Source organism: Sphaerodactylus townsendi, linkage group LG04, assembly GCF_021028975.2.
Source record: "Sphaerodactylus townsendi isolate TG3544 linkage group LG04, MPM_Stown_v2.3, whole genome shotgun sequence".
In the NCBI taxonomy this organism is placed as follows: domain Eukaryota; kingdom Metazoa; phylum Chordata; class Lepidosauria; order Squamata; family Sphaerodactylidae; genus Sphaerodactylus; species Sphaerodactylus townsendi.
This window is the reverse complement of record NC_059428.1, coordinates 158,023,120-158,029,130: the sequence shown is the minus strand read 5'-3', so window position 1 is coordinate 158,029,130 and position 6,011 is coordinate 158,023,120.

The following is a 6,011-nucleotide window of genomic DNA, read 5'->3' as shown; positions in this document are numbered from 1 at the left end:
GTTCACCTCCGGGAATGTGTTTCAAAATATCTGGCCCGAGGCAGGGTTTACTAGCAATTCCCTTTCGGGTCAGGGCTTGTATACCTTTAAAAAAAAGATTCTGCTGGGTTCTGTGGCTGTTGAATGGGACAGTTGGAGAGAGCGACCGAACATGATGTGGAGGAAACTGTTGATGGTTTTTGCTGGCTCTTAAAGGCACATATAGGGCAAGAAGCTAAAGAACACCAGCGTGGTGTAGTGGTTAAGAGCAGGTGGACTCTAATCTGGAGAACCGGGTTTGATTCCCCACTCCTCCACTTGAGTGGTAGAGGCTTATCTGGTGAACCAGATGTGTTTCCCCACTCCTACATTCCTGCTAGGTGACCTTGGGCTAGTCACAGTTCTCTCTGAACTCTCTCAGCCCCACCTACCTCACTTTTAAGGTGTCTGTTGTGGGGAGAGGAAGGGAAGGGAGCTTGTAGCAGCAGTGGCGTAGGAGGTTAAGAGCTTGTGTATCTAATCTGGAGGAACCGGGTTGGATTCCCAGCTCTGCCGCCTGAGCTGTGGAGGCTTATCTGGGGAATTCAGATTAGTCTGTGCACTCCCACACAAGCCAGCTGGGTGACCTTGGGCTAGTCACAGCTTCTCGGAACTCTCTCAGCCCCACCTACCTCACAGGGTGTTTGTTGTGAGGGGGGAAGGGCAAGGAGATTGTAAGCCCCTTTGAGTCTCCTGCAGGAGAGAAAGGGGGATATAAATCCAAACTCCTCCTCTTCTTCGTCTTCTTCTTCTTGTAAGCCACCTTGAGTCTCCTTCCAGGAGAGAAAGGTGGGGTATAAATCCAAAACGCTTCATTCTTCATCCAGTAAGGAAATCCGTCACAGTTCCCGATTCCTGGTGGTAGAAGAGCGGATCTCAGCAATTTCAGTGGATAGATTGCAGGACGTCACGCAGTGGTGTGGGATTCAGCCGGTTCACACCACTTTGGCAGAACCAGTTGTTAAAACGGTGCTTGTAAACAACCAGTTGTTAAATTATTTGAATCCCACCACCAGAACTGGTTGCCAAATGATTTGAATCCCACCACTGATTTGTTGCGTCTCTGCTTCCAAAAAGAACTGCATTGGTACGTGTAGCTTGTATTGCCTGCTGCTGTAAGGTAGGACCCTGCTATGTAATTTTGCCTCATTTAATGTGAACCTTTGCTTCTGTTTTCAGTTTCTGGTTCGCTTTCAGATTTCTGCAACCCGAAATCCTACTGCATTGTTTATTGGGTATCCTGCCCTGTCTTTACTTATTCTGCATAATCCACCTTGAGCCCCGGCAGGAAAGGCATACTATAAATGTTGTGCAAATGTCCAAAGCAAAGAAGCAGCAAGTTGATGTCAGACTAGCACAGGTGTCAGCAACCTTTACTACCCAAAGAGCCATTTGCCTCCAGTTCAGCCCCTCCACTCACGTTTCCTTCCAGTGCTGCTCTGGAGGGCTGGAGGGACACACCCACGCTACCCTCTGACCTCCAGGTCACGTGGAGCCGCAGTATAAGGCTGAAAGAGCCGCATGTGGCTCCGGAGCCGCGGGTTGCAGACCCCTGGACTAGTAGAAAATTATTGAGGATGGGATTTGTCAGCAAGGGTTGTCCAACAAATAGAAAATCTAAAAAAGGGGGACTATGAGCCAACCTAGCAAGCAATCTGTTTCAGAGGAGTTACCTCAATAAAAGGATGGGGGGGGGGGGGGTATGTGGATATTCTGGGAGACGGCAAATGCAACCTTGTAACTTCACCTACAGTCAGGACAAGCCTCTTTAACTACTGCAGAGGCCATTCCTAGGGAGAGAATCAGACAAACTCTTTTCCGAAGCCAACGGGGTAGGCACTGTCTAGGTCTGAGTTTGGGAGATGACCCAAGATTATGTGGGCTATGTTTAACAAGAGACAACCCAATCTCTGACAAAGTTCACATTTAACGGGAAGCGTGGGCTGTGGAATTTGCGACCTTTTCATGTGTGTGTTATCTGGGGTAGAAGGCAAAACTGCAGTGCCATCTTTTTTCTTTTTTAAGAAAGGACCCTCATTCTTGACTGCTCCCCGTGTCTTTTATGTAACCCCTTATCTACCTCTCTCTTTTTTTGGGCAATGGCTGTAAAAGTGCAGAGATCCTCAAATGTGTGTCTGCAAGCAAGGCTTGTTCAAATAGCAATTTTGCTTGCCTGGAGAGTAGGTTAAGCAATATCATGTTGTGGTCTTTAGTGGAATGTGTGTGTGGAATATTTCAGGTTCTGTTTTCCTGTTTGTAAAACAGGCATATCTTTCACCTAGATTGGTGATTCTTACCCTTTTTCATTCGCGTACCCCTTGGCAACCCATTTCCATAAAAGTGTACCCCCATATGAGCAAACTGATTATGTAATTTTTTTCACATACCCCCAAACACTCTGGTAGGAATACCCCAGGCTGGGAACCACTGATTTAGCTGACAAGGTTGTTGGGACAATAAACACACACACACACTGTATGAAATAGATCTGAGTGGTTACTTCTCAGCAAAAGCTGGATAGGGTATGGTGACCCCAGGATTTCATACACATAGAGTCCAAGGTATGACCTAAGATAAGCACATAGCAGCAGTCAAGGCACGTATGGTATGTGGTGCTAAAGCGGCTTCTGTCAACGGGGAAGTGGGAGGATTGACACCCAAGCCCTTTGCAGGGAAGTGACAGAGTCTAACTCCAAAAGGAGAATCTGGACTGACCCCGATGACCTTAGGAGCAGGGATCTTGGGTTTTTTTCTCCCCTACAAATTCCACCCACTGCAATCAAGGGAGGGCATTCGAGGGCGTCCAGATCAGGCGTTTGCAATCGTAAGGATTGCGCTTACTCGGGAGTAAAGCACACAGCCCGCCCCGATCCTCCAAGCGGACTCTTTAAAACAAGCCGGGCTGCAAAAAAAGTATTCTGCAGGGCGCTGGTCCTGATTGGCCCGGCTCGGTGCGAAGGGGTGGGACTAAGTCCTCCCTCAGTCAGAAAGCTCCACCGCCAAAGTGGTGCCGCATGGCGTTTGCCCTCCCTGGGAATTGTAGTTCTTTCCTCCGCCCGCCTCTTTCCAGTTTACCGCCAATGAAACTACATTTCCCATAAGCGCGCGCGGCAAAGGGAGGCGACAGCGAGGGGCGCCTCTGTGAGGGAGCCCCGATCCCCTCAAAGCCTTCTGGGGCTTGTGGTTCGAGAGCGGCGCCAGAACCCTTCCGCTTCCCTCCGCTCTTCCGCCCCTGAGAACTACGTTTCCCGTCAGCCCCCGGGGCTCTTCCCGCGGTACCTCGCCGCTCTTTCTCCCCCACCCCCCCTCCCGCCACCACTTTTTGGCTTTGGAGACATTTCTGGCTCTGAAGCCTTGGAAGTCTCTCCAAGACTGGCGGGCAGCCTGGGGGCAGGCCGGGAAGGCGCACGCGGGGCTCCAGCGAGGCCTCTCAGCGCAGGAGGCAGAGAGAGGTGAGCCAGGAGGCCCGGGCCGGCCTTCCCCCTTCCCTCTCCTCAGGCCCATGTCCTGGGGGAGGGGCAGCCTCAAGGGTCACGTGAGAGCTAGGCCTTACAGTGTGGGGGGGCACACCAAGGGGCTTCTTTCCTTCCTCTGAGCAAAGGGGGGGGGCAAGGATATGTGGCAAATTTGGGGATTTTTGGAGGGGGGTCCTTGGGGGACATCAGTGGGGCGGGGTGGGGTGTTCAGATCCTGGGGTGAGGGCAAGGAAGCCAACTAGCAAGTTGGGGGAGGGTCTCAAGTGTGCTTTGGGGGACATAAGGAGTGGGTTGGTGAGTGTTTACATCCAGGATGTGGGATGGAAGGGGATACAAAGGGGACATTGTCCTTTCTTTGAGCCTGGGAGGGGGGGGGGCAAGGGTTAGGAAAATTTGGGGATTTTTGTGGGGGGTGCCTTGGGGATGCAAGGATTGGGGGGGTGTTCAAATCCAGACTGTGGAGTGGAGGGGACATAGACACACAAAGGGGCTTCTTTCTTTCCTTTTGAGTTGTAGTGGGGGGGGACAAGAAAGTGAATCCATGCTTGGTGGTTCAGGACCAGGTCTCCCCAAAGACTCAGAGACGTTAGAGGCGAGAGCTGTAAAAATGAATAAAAATGGGTTTATTAAGCTACAGCGAAATAGGAGGTCTGTTTATCAAGGCAGAAGCAACGGTGACCTTTCAGGCGCTCAGTTTTATAGCAGTTCATACATCAATTGAAGGTACATCATCAGTACATCGAAGGTACAGCATCACATCACTGATTACATCAATTCGATCCATCGCTTTACATATCGATACAGGTTAAGCCCCTGTCATACAACAACACAGGTCCCGTGCACTAAAAGAGGCAAGCTTTTAGAGCCAGCATAGTGTTAAGAGCAGGCGGTCTTTAATCTGGAGAACCAGGTTTGATTCCCCACTCCTCCACCTGAGTGGCAGGGGCTCTGTGTGGCAGAGTGGCAGATAAACCTCTGGGGAGAGGAAGGGAAAGGAGTTTACAAGCCACCTTGAGTCTCTTTGCAGGAGAGAAAGGTGGGGTATAAATCCAAACTCTTATTCTCCTTCTTTTAGCACCTAGAGGTGGGGATTTTGGTATGGGCATCCCAAGGTCAGCCATCCCCCCCCAAAAGAGCAGTTGCCAATTATTAGAGGTCAAGCTCGTGCCATAAAGTGGCACGTTTGGCAGGGTGGGTCTCAATTGTGCTTTGGGGGCATAAGGAGTGGGTTGGTGGGGGGGGAATATTGGGGGTATGTACGTGGAGGGTGGGGTAGTGGTGGGTGATCAGCAGGAGCTGAGGGAAGGAATAGGAAGGACAGGGTAGCTTTGGGGATGGCAGGCCACAGGAAGTAGGTTGACCCTGGGTTCAAATTCAGGGTACGTGGTGGTGATTATGTTATAGCCAGTTCAGGTCAAACAAATCTTAAGTAATACTATCCTTATATTCTAGTGTTCTGTCTTAGCTTATGGCCTTACTTCCTAAGCTTGCAATCCGTAGCTAATCTTAATTCTGTTTTGTCAAATGATAATTAAAACCTATACACGCTTATTATCCTCTCATAATAACAATAATCCCATTCCGCTCCATCAGTGTCAGGATTCCGAAAGTTGGATTTGGGGTTGGAAAAGTAACTCTGTGCCTTGGGGGGTTGGTTATAGTGCAGGCTGACAGCTTAGTTCGTCCTGTACACCGTTCAGGGATTGGAGGGGGGGGGGGCAGGTGTGAAACTGTAGGAATGAGGTTGGGAGGGTGTAGGAATTTGTGAGTCAGCTGATTTGGGGTCTCCCTGGGAGTGCAAGGCAGGGTATAACTAAGCCAATGAGATATTATCCTTAGGCTATGCAAGGGCATGGAATGAGCTAAGATGTCCCTGAGACAGAGGGTGGTAGGGATGCCAGGAACGTTGGGTTGAGGTAGTTGGTGGATGGGGACAGTAAATGGGAAATGAGGGCGAAGTTTCGGGATGGTTGTCCTGGGGGGGGGGGGCAATAGAAGGACTCTTGGGTAGGGGAAAGGAAGAGGTGAAGATGACCTAGGAGCCAGCATTGACCTCAGAGGCTTTTGACGTGAAGTGGAAGCGAGTTCTAGAAGTGCAGAAAATGCAGAACAGCTGGATGAGTTTTCCCATCAGAATGGGGAGGGAGGCGAGTGGGAAAAAGGGAGGTCAGTTTAAAACCGGACCGTTACTCAGGGGAGGCTTTAACTGTTCCCAGGTGTTAGGCCGAGAGGCGGCAAGATCTACCGTGGCAAATGTCTCTGGATGTTCTTGTGATCTATTTTCGCAGGCCTGTAAATACCCCCCCAAGCCCTCCGGCCTGACCTCTTTGTGCACAGCTGTTAGTGCCGGTTGAGTGATTTGTGTTTTTAGGGAGTTGATGCATTGTTCTGGACTTGCAGAGTGGGCTGAACAAACTTGGCCGCCATCGCCTTTGGCACTGGGATCCTTTTGGCCATCCAGTCCACTGAAAGCGTGAATAAGGGGCCGCTTGCCTGTTGGCCAAACTCTGCCAAGCT